Genomic DNA, 14,877 nt, shown 5'->3' with positions numbered 1-14,877 from the left:
ACTTGACTGCCCAAACAGGGTCAGTATCTCCTTGTCCTAGCTTGCTCCGAACTACTATCTATTCAATGCCGATGCGTTTCGACCTTATATAAGTGGGACCAGACACTCCATGTCATAAAGGTCTTCTTCAGGGCCGGGCTTTATTTCTGATAGGACGTCTTTTGCACCTATAGGGGTGACGAAATTGTTTGTTTAGTGTGTGTTTTTCTTTTGACATAACTGTACATTTATATTTACAGTGGTGGGTACTCACGTACCCAGTTGGCGCTGCAATGCGCCCACTCAAATGCTTACTGCCTGTTTGGAACGAAAGGTTAGAATCAATTCCATTGGTCTAGTATCTTACAGAACTGTTCAATAGGTAGTCTAGAGTTCAAGGGACCTACCAGGGTTATGTGGGTTCTGTACTTCCAGTGTTTCTGTTCTGGAAGGCAATTCCTGGTAGGAAAAGGACATGTAGATTCAGTCCTTCGAATGTTCGTGCTTCTGTTATGACTTGCGTTTCCTGATAGAGAATAACCATGTTTCAGTTGTTCTTGTAAATAAACCATGTTATTGTTGTTCTTGTGAATAAAGTTTTTATTTTTTATTTTTGCAGTTTCATTGTGTGGCATTATCTCTGTATGCATTAAAGTAATAAACAAGGAAGGAACCAAATGTACGGAATCTGAGATAATAGGAGGAGTGTTTGCAAACTTTTTTCAAGATTTATACACTGACGATGCAGAAGGGTCATTAGTAGAACTAGACGATTGGTTAAAACAGGATAATCTCCCCTCCCTAGATACGTTTCAGCAGGATGTTCTTAATTAAGAAATCTCAAGGGAAGAAATAGGGGGAGCTATCAAGAAATTTAAGAATGAAAAAGCTGCGGGACCTGATAGTCTACCGAATGAAGTATATAAATCTTGGAAACGGAACTCACCCCATTCTTTAAAGAAATGCTAAATTCTATATATTTAAGTCAGACGCAGATGCAGGCCACTTGAAGTGAACAGTAATTACCTTAATTCTTAAGCCTGACAAGGACGCAAAAAAATGTGAGTCCTATAGGCCTATTTCGCTCCTAAACGCGGATTACAAAATATATTCACACATTTTGGCCAGACGTTTAGCTAAAATTACTGGAAATATAATAGGAATAAATCAAAAGGGATTTATGAAAGGAAGACAGCTCTCAGACCTTACGCAGGATCTACCTTGTGCAATAGATATTGCCTCAGTAACAGTGACCCCCCTAACAATTATTATGGTCGATGCCGCCAAGGCATACGACCAAGTGAGCTGGCCCTATCTATATGAGGTGCTTAAACAAAATGGTTTGGGAGGTAACTTTCTTCAAGCTATTCAAGGTATATATGCTTCACCCACAGCAAAATTATTAATTAACAATTATTTAACCCCTTGCTTTCGGATAAGGAGGGGCACTCGACAAGGTTGCCCACTTTCGCCGCTACTATTCAATTTATATTTGGAACCTCTGGCAAGGAAAATAAGAGCAGACCCAAGAATCCTTCCTTTTCAATATGGAGAGTGGCAGGTGAAAGAAGCTCTATATGCAGATGATCTGGCAGTCTATACAGAAAATCTGGAAATAGCCTTGCCAGCAGTAATGGAGTTAGCAGGAAGTTTTGGGTGAATCTCCGGTTACTTAATTAATGAAGATAAGACTGAGATTATGTCTTGGAACAACCCCATCCCTGTCTACCTTAGACATTTAGATAGGACTGAGTTCAGATATCTAGGTGTGCGGGTATCAAAAGATCTGGATCATATGGCATGGGTAAACTTCAACCGACTTTTGCATACTACTAAAAGACTTCTGAAAAGCTGGGATCTCCTGCCACTTTCTTTTTTAGGAAGAGCAAATCTAGTCAAAATGACAATCCTTCCCAAATGTATATTCATGTTTAGCGCTCTCCCTCTTTTTTTCAAGCCTGCCTGATTTAAAAATCTTCATGGGCAAGTTAGTAGTTTTATATGGAAGAATAAATGTGTGAGAATATCCTGGAAAAAAACTGAGGAAGACAAAGCTGGAGGGAGGCATAGCACTCCCGGATTTTCAACTGTATTATTGGGCTTTTTTCATGAAAAACTCAAGGCGATTATTGTTGACTCCTAAGGATATGCCAATGAGATATGGATCTATATTAAAGAATCTGGGAGAAGGAGGCAAAGGTTTCTTATTGAAAAAAAGAGGGAGAGTGCTAAACATGAATATAAATTTGGGAAGGATTGTCATTTTGACTAGATTTGCTCTTCCTAAAAAAGAAAGTGGCAGGAGATCCTAGCTTTTCTGACGTTTTTTAGCAGTATGCAAAAGTCGGTTGAAGTTTACCCATACGGTAAAATACGGTGAAAGGCTTAAAACCCTTTGCAAAGACCCCCATCTTTGCATTAAAAAAGAACAACAGCATAATAGATAAACTAGTAAGGGCAAACACCACAATCAAAAAACAGGACACTTCTTTAAGAACTATGTTGGCCTTGCCACCCATAAAAGGACACAGGAGATGCAGTAATTATGTGTCCTGCGACCGTACATTGGAAGGTACAATCTTTACATATGGCAAAAAATACTTGAAACATAAAGACTTCACGAACTGCAACACCCATAATTTCATCTATTGCATTATCTGCCCATGCGAAAAAGCATATGTTGGAAAAACAAGTCAACCTGTCAAAAAACGGATTACACAACACCGTTCCCGCATTAAATGTAAAACACCTAATGCACCAATGGTGGCGCACTGCATAGAAAAGGTGATACGGCCCTAATTAAATAAAATGGACTGTGCTAAGCCACATAACAGGCAATAACATCGACAATGTACTCTCTAAAATAGAGGCAAGAACCATCATGTTTCTGGGGACAATTGAAAATGGCCTGAATGCAATGTCAGAATTAATGAATTGTGGCTAACACATGCATGAAAATTATGCCAATGAATTACGAACATTGAGTCCCCACGGAAGATGGTGGAGCCAGGCAATGTATGTGTTGAGTCTATTCACAAAGAGAAGTTGTGAAAAGAAATATGTCAATATCTATAATGAAAGCCCCCGTTTCAACACTTGAAAGTTCTGCAAATAAAAAAGAAAAATATAAAGCTGCGGAAATGAACAAGTCATCATCAATAATGAAAGTCCAAGCTTTCATCTACGAGGACGCCGTAGAATCGAGGCAGCCGTATCAGGAAAGGAGAGCGTCTTTAACTTCACGAAAAGAAAATAAGGTACGAGTGAGAGAGATTCTCTGCACCTTTGGCACCCGAAAATTGAATATGTACGTCCTGCAAAAAATACGCATGGAATGTAGCATAGGCATTCTACAGAAACCTTTTTATGGAGAGAGGAGCGCGAGCCCCCACTAGTAAATTAAAGCGAAATGACCTCGATAATAACGCCCTGTGGGATTTTGTGGGTGATTAATGCATACAGAGAAACGCCACACAATGGAACGGCAAAAATAAAAACTTTATTCACAAGAAAACAATAACAAGGTTTATTTACAAGAACAACTAAATCATGGTTATTCTCTATCAGGAAAGGCAAGTCATAACAGAAGCAGGAATATTGGAAGGACTGAATCTACATGTCCTTTTCCTACAAGGAAACATCTTCCAGAACAGAAACACTGGAAGTACAGAACCCACATAAGCCTGGTACGGCCCTTGAACTCTAGACTACCTATTGAACAGTTCTGTAAGATACTAGACCAATGGATCTGATTCTAACCTTTCGTTCCAAACAGGCAGGAAGCAGTTAAGTGGGCACATCGCAGCGCCAACTGGGTACGTGAGTACACACCACTGTAAATATAAAAGTACAGCTATGTCAATAGAAAAACACACACTAAACAAACCATTTTTGTCACCCCTATAGGTGCAAAAGAGGTCCTATCAGAAATAAAGCCCAGCCCTGAAGAAGACCTTTATGACATGGAGTGTCTGGTCCCACTTATATAAGGTCGAAACGCGTCGGCATTGAATAGATAGTGGGTCGTAGCAAGCTAGTACAAGGAGATACTGACCCTGTTTGGGCAGTCAAGTGGAACCTTTCATGTTCCCTCATAACATCTTGTGTAAATAACCACCGACCCTATACAGGACATTGAAATTAGGATATTCTGAGGACTTAGTCATATTTGCTCCCAGTATATCTTCATTTTCTAATAGTGTAGGACTACAAAAGCGAATTGAGAATTTAGTTTGTGCACTCAAAAAAACTTTAGTGAAATATAGCTGTCTAGTGAGTCTTGTCAAATATTGTGTAAATATTTTTGTCCAATTATTTGTGGGTGTGTTTAAATGTTACATTCAAGTATATGTTTCACATACAAGTGTTTCTGTATAAAAATGTTTTCATGTGGTAATAGGACAAAAGGAGGTGTGTAAATATATCTGATGTAGGAAACGCCAAACACAACAAAAAATCGTTTGAAGTAAACAACAAAAATAAATTGTTGCCCCAAGTCAATAAAAATGACTTTTGAGGCTAAAAAGAATTAGCGTGATCTATGGTATTTAGAGCTATTTGTGTTTATGAATTGATCATAATGGGGGCTTGTTTGGATTTACACAGCTTTTGAAATCAAAGTCATGCACACTTCAGCAGTTGTAAACATCTAGGGGCAGATCTACAAGGAAGTGCTGCAGCGCAGCAACGCAAGCCCTTTGGCTGTGCCACGCTGCGGCACTTCCAAAGCACAGGAATGCATATTATTTACAACAATATGTCGCATTCCTGTGCTTCCCCCTGAGCTGGCACGCAAACTGCAGTCATGCGCAGGGACCCTTGCACCATGGTGCAAGGATGCCTGCGTCATGGGGGAGATTGTTTTTGTGCAGGAAGGGACACCTTCCTGCACAAAAACAATAACTACAGGCATTTTCCTCTTTCAATGCGTGCTGTAGAATGCAGCACGCTTTAAAAGAGGAAAAAACGAGGAGAAATGAAAACATTTCTCCTCATTGCGCCCCACGACGCCTCCCTTGGGGAAGTTTATCAATGACACGCATTTCCAGATTTACTATTCTTTGTACATCTGGAAATGTATCTCGTTCCATGGGTGTTGCGTCGGAACACCCACAGCAACACCCATGGAACGCCTATTCCACGCAAAGTGCTGCGTGTTTAGGGGCCATATTTACAAGGAAAGGAAAAGTCACGCAATGTGGCTTTTCTTCTCCTTGTAAATATGAAAACGCGAAATTCGCCTCCAGTACGTCACAAAAAGTGACGTACTGGTGGCAGGGGGCTTGTAAATCTGCCCCCCCCCCGAGTCACTTGCAACGGACAATGCAAGTTGTCATGTAGAGTTGACTACTTGCCATTTGCAGTATGACTTTCTTGGCCAGCCCTCAGTAAGTGGGTGTGGTCTAGGCTTAGCACATCTCTAGGCCAAGCCTCATGCCAAATCAAGCTGAGTGAGTCAAACACAAGAGAGTAAATGACTGCGAGAAGGTAACATTGTTCTGTTTGATAGAAGTCCAAGGGAAACCACATATAGGAGGTTGCCTCGAACAGGGCCTAATTGATTGCTTATTATAACAGAACACTTAAGCAGCAACGGGTGCCTACTCAGATACTTCATATGAAAGAGAAAATAAGGATTAAACAAAAGTGGTAGAAAAACTCAATGGGACCGGAAGGAACACACAAACGCTTGTATTTATAATAATCGCTATCCCACAGCAGTCAGGGATGCAGCATAGGACAGCAATGCAGCCCTGGAACAACAATTAGGATAAAAGTAAAGAAAAAAAATGTCTGATTTCGATTTTAGTGGTAATGGAAAATCCACAATTTTGTAGAGGATTTCTTTTTTACCATTGAACTCCAAATCAGGCCATACTTATCAATATAGAAGAATTACTATAAATAACAGCAAAGGCCAGGTTGAACAAGACCATACCTAAGACACAGGGGTGTACGTAGGCAATGCCCTCAGTTTTACCTACTCATTGTGACTAATAGGAGCAAAAAGGAGCCTGGAAGACATTTGTTGAGATGCAGGCATCTTTTTGTACTCTGAATTTGGAAATGCCTACTTGCAGCCCATGCAAAAACATAGGGAATGGCAATTCCCCAATTAACATACAAAGAGAATATTGATTTCTTTAAAGACATTGGAGGCTAATATTATGCAATAACCTTTTATTACTTCCCCAACACGCTGCTCCTTTAAAGAACACCAAATACATAATAAATTAAACATTACAGTTTTAGAACTTTCAAGGCTGTAAATAACTCCTCATCATTAAGTATAGTCTTCTTTAAGCTGTGACGAGAAGAAAAGATGCTAGACTGGAAAAAGTTTTACTGGGAAGAATTATCTGAAATAAAGAAGAAACCAAATGATACCACCAAAATAATTCATTCTGTATTAAATAATCATAACCTCTGTAAAGGAATATCAAGTTAATTACATAATCACAATGAATCATAATGAACAACTTCAAACACATAAATGAAACTAACTAGATGGGAGTGGTGGGTGGAATACTATTAGCCTCCGTTGTCTTTAATGAAATCAAAATTCTCTCGGTATGTTAGTTAGAGAATCGCCCTTTCATTACAAAACGGGAGGCTAACATTATACATGTTTAAAGCTCTCCAGCTCCACACCACTCACATACTCCACTGGCTTAAGATAAAAGCTCACAAAAGTGCTAGCACTTGACCAGCCTGCCGCTTTCAAAATGTCTGTAAGTGTGCCACCTGTCCAAAAAACATTACTGGCCATTGCACCCCTAGAAGAATGGGCCCCAAACTGGGATAAATCAATTCATGCCTTAGACATTACTTCTCTTACCCACTGTGAAATAATAGCTGTGGAAACTGCCTTATTGGGTTTTCCATAGGAAAATATTAACTGATCCTCTCCATCTGGTCTACATTTCAGCATTCTTTGTTCATAAACTCTCATGCAACTCACTACACACAATTTCTTGCAGTCACTTAAAAAAGGGATAAGAAATGTTTTCAGACATGGTTTTGGTCCTCTTCCAGATCTCAAAGTTGGCCCCATCCGGTGAATAAAACCTATTACAAACCTCTAAAGCCTTAACATCCAATACTATTCTAAAATATATTAGACAGAGTAAAGTTGCCAACTTCTGTGATATTTGTCTCCTAGAAAGATAAGCATTATCAGTCCAGGAGACAAATAGGTCAAAAACAAGATTAACATTCCATAAAGAATCATACCTAGCCCTAGGTTGTTGCCTAAGCTTTATTCCCTTCATTACTCTGCGGACGAAGTATCACTTCCCACAGTAAAGTCAGTTACCAAGGAATATCCTGCCAAAACACCAAATCTGTAACAGTTCTTTAAGACTGGCCTGATCTAAACAAGTCTGTAAAGTAATTTGCTACTTCTACTCTAGAAGTCTTCATGGGATCTGATCCAGCGTTCCTAAAGAAAAACTGTCTCACAAACACTACTCATCTACACAATACTCACCATTAATCATGAATCACTACCAAGGCCCATAAACTAACGAGACAATTTTTGAGCAACTGAATCATGTGACTTAATTAATCAGATCTATTCGCAAACTATTTACAAAATTATATATAACTGCAGTTTATCATTTCTTACCATGGTTTTTAATCATATGACATTTAATTAAGTCACTAAGGCGAATGGATCTAATAATGATAACTAGACCATGAATAAACAAGACCAGCTTGTCATTTTAAAAATCTAATTTTATTAGCTTTATTTTATTCAAGAGAACAGCATTTTTATTCAAAAATCATTATTTTATTAGCAAAGTGAAAGCATCATTCAAGGAAAGGCTTATTAGACAAACATTTTAAAGGTAAATCAATCAGCATAAATTAAAGCAAAATATAAGATTCCATTCCCTAAATTCTATCTCCCTGTCTAAAAACTCTCTTCACCTAAAGAAAATTCATTAAAGACTGCTGTCCTTACGTGCGCCAAAGAGTCCAACAGCACGTCACGCCCTTCAGGAATCGGAAAGCAAGGAGAGATTCCCACCTCCCCGTGGACCAGGTTTTATACCTTTCTAACTAGCTAAAGTAACTAAATTCTTCGTTCTTTTCCATAAATCCAAACTTGCTATTGGCTGAGCCGTGTTAGTCCATTAGGTCATTCTTACATTTTATCCAAGTGCGGGCTTCACATTAGCCCTATTGTCTCTTTCTTCGATGACCTTTGGCTTCCTCAGAAAGTATACTTTCTCATTCGAGTACTGTCTTTTCACTTCCTAACCTTGGCGGACATTCGCAGATCCTGTCCTTGGGCCTTTACTCCGAGAGCACATCTTATTCAAGCAAAGTCTTTTATTCAGCAAATATTTCCATTACACAATGCAAGGCTCCACCCTGGACAAGATTTCTTTCACGTCTGCATCTCTGTCAGCCATATTTTTCTCGAGCCACTTTTTAGGCCTCACTTTAGAATCTATTATTAAACAAACACAAGACATCAATTAATTAAAGAATTGAGACCCATTCTGTTACCCGCCCCCCTTCTAATTATTAACCGGGTTAATTATGTTACCTAGCCAAAGCAACACAAATGCAGCTTTTTATAATTACTTTATTCTTCTGCACGAACTCCTAAGGCTTTTGTCACAAAAGACATAACATAAGCACAAGTAATAAGCACATGCCATTAGTTAAACAGCCGCATTTAATACTGACAAAGACAATAGACAAGGTTAGTTTATTATTTTTCCAAACACTTGCATTTGCAACAAAGAGCATAAAAATGTGTCCCACATGTTTTTCTGTGTAAATGCATTTTTAAATCTAATGTTGATTAAGAAATTCAACACACACTTTTTAATACGATTACTTTTGTTATGGAAGTTTAACTTCGCAAGTATGAACAAAAATTCATTCAATAACTCGCTCCATCAGATCCAAATTCCTCTCCAAGGGCAAACTACACAACTTTCTCCATACTCCTGTGTATCTTTTCCTGGTACCTGGTGCCCATCACTCATCCAATAGATTCTTAGCCTCTCCTGAAAGGCGAGAGAATCTCCCAGATCTCCTGAAATCCTCCAAACAAGAACGTTCAAGTTTTCTTCTAGCATTAAAGGTTGCCCCTCTCTTTCCTGCCCTTCCAAAAGGCCTGGAAACCCTGGTATTAAATGGGGAACTACTATAGCTAGTTCCATTACTCCAGGGAACCAACCATGCGAGTTTCAGAATGGGGTTACCAGAACAATGCTGCACCGTTCCCTCCAGATCTTTAACAGCAACCCCTGTATCAGTGCAAATGGAGGAAATGCATAGCAATTCTCTCTGTTCATACGCTTGCACCAAAGCGTTTGCTGCCAATGCGCTAAGATATCACCTACAGCTGTAATACCGTTCTACTTGAAATGTAATTCTGCTGGTGTACAGATTTACCTGAAAATAACTAAACAAATTCTGAATATTTTTTAAATACACTGCACTCAGCTTCCAGTCACAGGTGTCCCTCAAATATTTTGAGTTTCAATCTGCTCTCCTGTTCTGATGACCCAGGATAAACCCTGCTTTCAGGAAAATGTTCTGATTTCACCAAAAATGACAAATTTCCCAGGCCAGATCTGCGACTTGTGTTGATCTTGCTCCCCCTAAACGATTGATATAGGATACTTCTGTAAAATTGTCCATCGGTTTCAATACCACTCTGTTTGTCAGAATAGACCTGAAGCTCATCAAAGAATTCAGCCCTGCCAACATCTCAAAAAATGTATGTGAAAGAATAATTCCTCCCTGGACCATTTCTCCCCAGTTTCAATCTCTCCTAATCTTACACACCAGCCACGGTTGCTTGCACCTGATTCTACAGTAAAATCCAGAACATTCTCAAATATTACCTTGCTGTTCCAGCTATCCAGGTTGTTCAACCACCACTGAATATTTTTTCAAGCCTCTTGGGACATTGAAATTGTATCGCCATACCAAAGACCTTTCCTCAGACCCCGGGATTTCAGTCTCTGAAGAGGCCAGTAATGCAGAGGGCCTGGGGAAATGGCCTGAATAGAGGATGACAAAAGGACTACCACTCTTGCTAGACCCCTCAAAGATACTGCTTCCTTCGCTAGAATATAAGTTACCTACTTCTTGATTTTTGTCAGTTTTTACTGAGGGAGACAAAGCTGCGTCAGACTGATTGCCACCTGAAATCCCAGACATTCCAAATTTTGTGTAGGAGTCATGACTGACTTCTCCACTTTGATAATGAACGCTAAGGCTTCTAAGATTCCCGTTGACCACTTCATGTGCTTTAATAATTCCCCCTGATCCTGAGAAAACAGTAACATGTCATCTAGATAGACCAATAAGATTACTCCCCTCTTTCTCAAGAAAGCAACTACAGGATGCAGAACCTTGGTAAAGCACCAAGGGGCGCTGATGACAGACCACAGGGAAGACAGAAAAACTGGTGCAAAATACCTCTCCAACTGAACCTTAAATACATCTGTGAATCTAGATCCAGGGGAGTTATGAAGTAGGTGTCTTTCAGATCCTACTTCATAAGCCAATCAATTTTCTTGTAAAATGTCTTGCAGAAGATGGATAATTTACTTCTTGAAGTGCCTGCAAACTAAAAACCTGTTTAGCTCCTTCAAGTTTATTACCGGTCGACAACCTTTGTCCTTCTTCTTCACCAGGAAGACAGTACTTACAAAACCCTTCTTTGAGTCCATGATCTTGCAAAATGCCTCCTTGAGCAACATTTGGGTCCCCTCTATCTACCAGTGTCAATTGTTCCTGATCTAAGGACAACTCCCTTGGCTGACACCTTCGGTAAGGAACCTGGTAAACTTCTGTTCTGAAACCCCTCACGTTTGTAACACCCAGGAATCCTTTGTTTTGGCAGACCAATTTTGGGTGAGAAAGTGTAAGCTTCTCCCTACCTTTGTAGAGGAAGAATCAGTTAGAGTTGAAGTTTACCTTGATCTCCAGCTCCCTGGAATCTGCTCCTGCTGCCTCATGTACAAGAGATTCATCCTCTTTGCAGAAGAAGCTATTGTTTGCTTGGAAATTCCTTCTGTAGCCCCACTGGTCTTGATGGTAATAGTGGCACCTTTGTAACACATGGCTGACAGCCAGGCCCCTCCCGTCATCCCTTCTAAAAATTCTACTATTGAACATCTGTCATATGTTAGATTGGGGCTTACTGAAGGCAGTAAACATTGGAAAATATTTGCCTACGGTTTTAATAACACTTTCCTCAAATAGGAGGCCATTCGACTCCCCTGCTCCTTCTCCGCCCGGCTCTCTCTCGGTCAGGTTCCTGTCTTGTGTCCGTCTGGCCTTTGGCGCGTTCTCGATTCGGTGTCAGTGTGTCACGGGGAGGGGTAGGGGAGTGGCCAATGTAGAAGGAAACAAACGACCATGGGTGGGGGGTAAAAAAAAAAAAAAGTTAATAAAAAAGAGTCCCCTGGCATTTCTTTGTTGGCAGGATTGGCCAACTTTGGGTGGATCCTCATCAGGATAGCTCTCCTTCTCTTGGCAATCAGCCTGGCATTGGCATTACCAAGCAGGCATGAAATCAGCTGGCTCCTGCTTTGGAGTACATTCACATCCATGGGCATACTCTTAAAGGAGTGTTCCTCAGCCATATCCATGATCCTGGCTAATAGACCCAGAGTATCCAATAATCTGTCCTGGCAGTGATTAAACAGCGCTCCAAGCCTTTCCTCTGATCTTTCCCTGACTCAAAAAGGAAGGTCAATAGCTTCGGGGACAGATTGACTGATTTATTATCCAGGAATGGTCTGGGACTTTCAGCTTTCATCAGATTCCGTGTCTCCTTATCAAGAGACTTACAGATCCAGAATTTAATAAGGGATATCACGTGGTCCATAGTCCACCAATCCAAGCCCCTTCGAAGGATTGAACATTTCCACACCTGAGGGGTCTTTGATAGCCTTTGAAGTGGAAGGCTGGTCCAAATTATAATCAAGGAAATTAGTCTCCTGCCTTTCCTGAGGATCGAAGACATACTCTTCCACCTCTTCCTCAACCTCATTGCCACATGAGTAGTTATTATCAGTATTAATACTGCGGTCTCTTGTGCCATGAAGGCCAATCATTCCAATTGTGCCACAAGGGACACTTATATTAATTGTGCCAACATGGTCGCTCCTGCTAATTGTGCCATTATGGACACCACTGTCTTTTGTAGCGTTCAGGCTACCCAGTATGTGTTCATCACTCGTGAGGTGTTTATACTTTTTAGTTGCCTTACGTCCTTTCCTGACTAATGAAGGAGCCTCCTCTGAAAAAGAGGATTACTCGCTTTTCTTTTTGCAAAAACGGCGTCCACCACCTCATTCAAAGAAGATTTGAACTTCCTGCCAAAAATTTTTTGAAAGATTTCTCACTTAGGGTAGGGTCAGGGGTCCCCTGGGTACTGGCCTCATTACACATAATGGGCACAACCTGTTTCACAAATCTGAAATAAGGTTAAAGGGCTAAAGTGAACTGGGCTTGCTCTGCTCACACTTTCCCTTTTAATCCCCCCTCCTTTTTTTTAACATATTTTGACAGGTTTAAAATTCTAACACAAAAGCTGCCTACCGGTTCATCTCCTTGAAACCGCAACCATTGACAGGAGACAACGTTGCTAAAACAACACTGAATATGCGAAGAGCACGTCTACATAGAGAGATTGCAGCCCAAGGGAAAATGGCCGCCAGTATGACGCGTCCTTTTTCAACCTTAATTGAGGACTTGGCTGTGCTCGAAAATGTAAGTGATAAACGCAGTTGGCCAATGGAGGCATAGGCGATCTTCCAAAAACACGGAAGAGCAACTCTGATGCCTGCAATCCGCACGCTATTTCCGGAATGCGGGAGCGCATCTCTGAGGCCGGAAAGCCATGCGTCTTTTAAAAGACACGCAGCCCCTGAACAAATTTTTGTAGGCCGTGGGGAGTGTGCCCAGCCTGCGCAATTGTTTGGGAAAAAGAAAGAGACATCTGTCTGATAACTAAGCTGCCAGGTCCTGGAAACCACAATACAATCGCAATAAAATAAAAATTAAACAAAATGCATAGAAACCGAACCATAAATTGGAAGGGTGACAAAAACCAACTCCAACTTACCTTAAGTAAGGATGTGTCCAAACCTGCGAAATGTTATAATTACATTAAGTAAAGATTGTAAATAAAAGCATTAGTAACGTCAAAGTACCTATCTTGTCATGGAGCAGTGAATAAAAGAGGACTTTAGTTAGTGATGAGGAGTTATATACAGTCTTCAAAATTCTAAAAATTGAATGTTTTGTTTATGATATATTTGATATTCTTTAACCCATTCCATGATGATGACGGAACCGCTCCGTCATCAGCTGCGTTTGGGCTGTGCTGATGACGGAGCGGTTCCATCATGGCCCGGCCGCCGCGCTTGCGCTGCGCTGATTTCCGTCTGCGCGGCGCGTTCTATTGAGCGGGGCGGGCCATGACAGAACCGCTCCGTCACGAGCACAGCTCAACCGCGGCTGGTGACGGGGCGGTTCTGTCACCAGCATGCGGCCGCCGTGCGGCCGCCCCGCCCTGTTAGCGCTGCGGCGGAATAGCCGCCGCAGCGAAAGGGTTAAAGGGCTACATGTTAGGGAAGCAATAAAAGGTTATTGCATACTGGTAGCCTCTGGTCTTGTAATGAAATTAGCTTTAGACTGTGAACAAGCTGGATGTAAGTGATGTGTTTAATACTTTCCAATCTCTTTGATACTTCACTTTCTCTCAAAACGGATTCCTTGTCTCAGGAGCACTTGCCTAAACTTCTCATACAAAATATTGTTTGGAAAGTTTGTACAGAAACCTAAGCTACCTGGGATCAACAATTCTCCACAGGGAACTACAATCATCAATTAGCTTCAGGGGGTAAAACACTTCAGTTCAACAGCTCAGGTCTTCTTATGTGGCTCAACGAAAGGTCCTCTTCCCCATCCGACGGGCTATCCTTTTTGTACTTACAATCAATCTGCTCAGTAATAACTTAATGTGCAGGACATGTACCTAGTTCTAGTACAGGTCCCCACCATCACTTCGAGGGATCCCAGTGAGTGAGCCTTAGGGCACTTTCACAAGAAAGCCTGTTCTCTTCTGGAAATCTAAGTATAGTGTCTCCCTGATCATTCCTTCTGGTCAGCCCAAGACTAGCATGGCAACTATGTAACAGAATATAGTGGCGGCCAGTGGATTTCAAAAGTGATCGGGCTAAATGGTTCGACCTGAATATAACATGTTAACGCAGCAAGCAAGACTGAGTTGAAAGAGAAAGGGTGCTTTCTCACCAGGATGCAAATTGTATATTTTGCCTAATATATATTTTTTTAAAGGGCGCACATTTTACCCTTATGCATGCACCACACTGCCCACACAGCCCCAAGTCTCACCCTGCACTCAGACAGAAACGCACCTCTCTCTGCCCTCACTCAGGTGCAAAGCTCATCCTGCTCTCACAGAGCAACACTACTTTCCTCACACTTACACAGCTTACCCTGTATTCCCACAGACTACCAGCTCACCCCACACTCACACCGGTCCACAGCTCACCTTGCATTTACAAGAACACATCATTCACATAGACACCATTCACCCTGCACTCACAAAGGCACAATGCTCACTCTGCTCTCTCACAGACACAACACTTACCTTGCACTCACAAGTACACTGCACAACCTGCACTCCCACATGTACACTTCAGGCTTGATAAAGTGAAAGAAGTGACTGCTGCACAGAGGATCCTATGCTTAAGTGCTCGTTACATAGGGCTCCCTAATAAATGTTTTTCTGATTACGAACAGCTTTTGAAAGTTAGCATGCCTCTCTGCTGTCAGCAGTGCGGTTGCAGCAATTTAAAATATATTTAGAGCTATTTGGCAGTG

This window comes from Lissotriton vulgaris, chromosome 7 (genome assembly GCF_964263255.1).
Source record: "Lissotriton vulgaris chromosome 7, aLisVul1.2, whole genome shotgun sequence".
NCBI lineage: Eukaryota > Metazoa > Chordata > Amphibia > Caudata > Salamandridae > Lissotriton > Lissotriton vulgaris.
The sequence above is the reverse complement of the archived record's forward strand: the minus strand, read 5'-3'. Positions refer to the sequence as shown.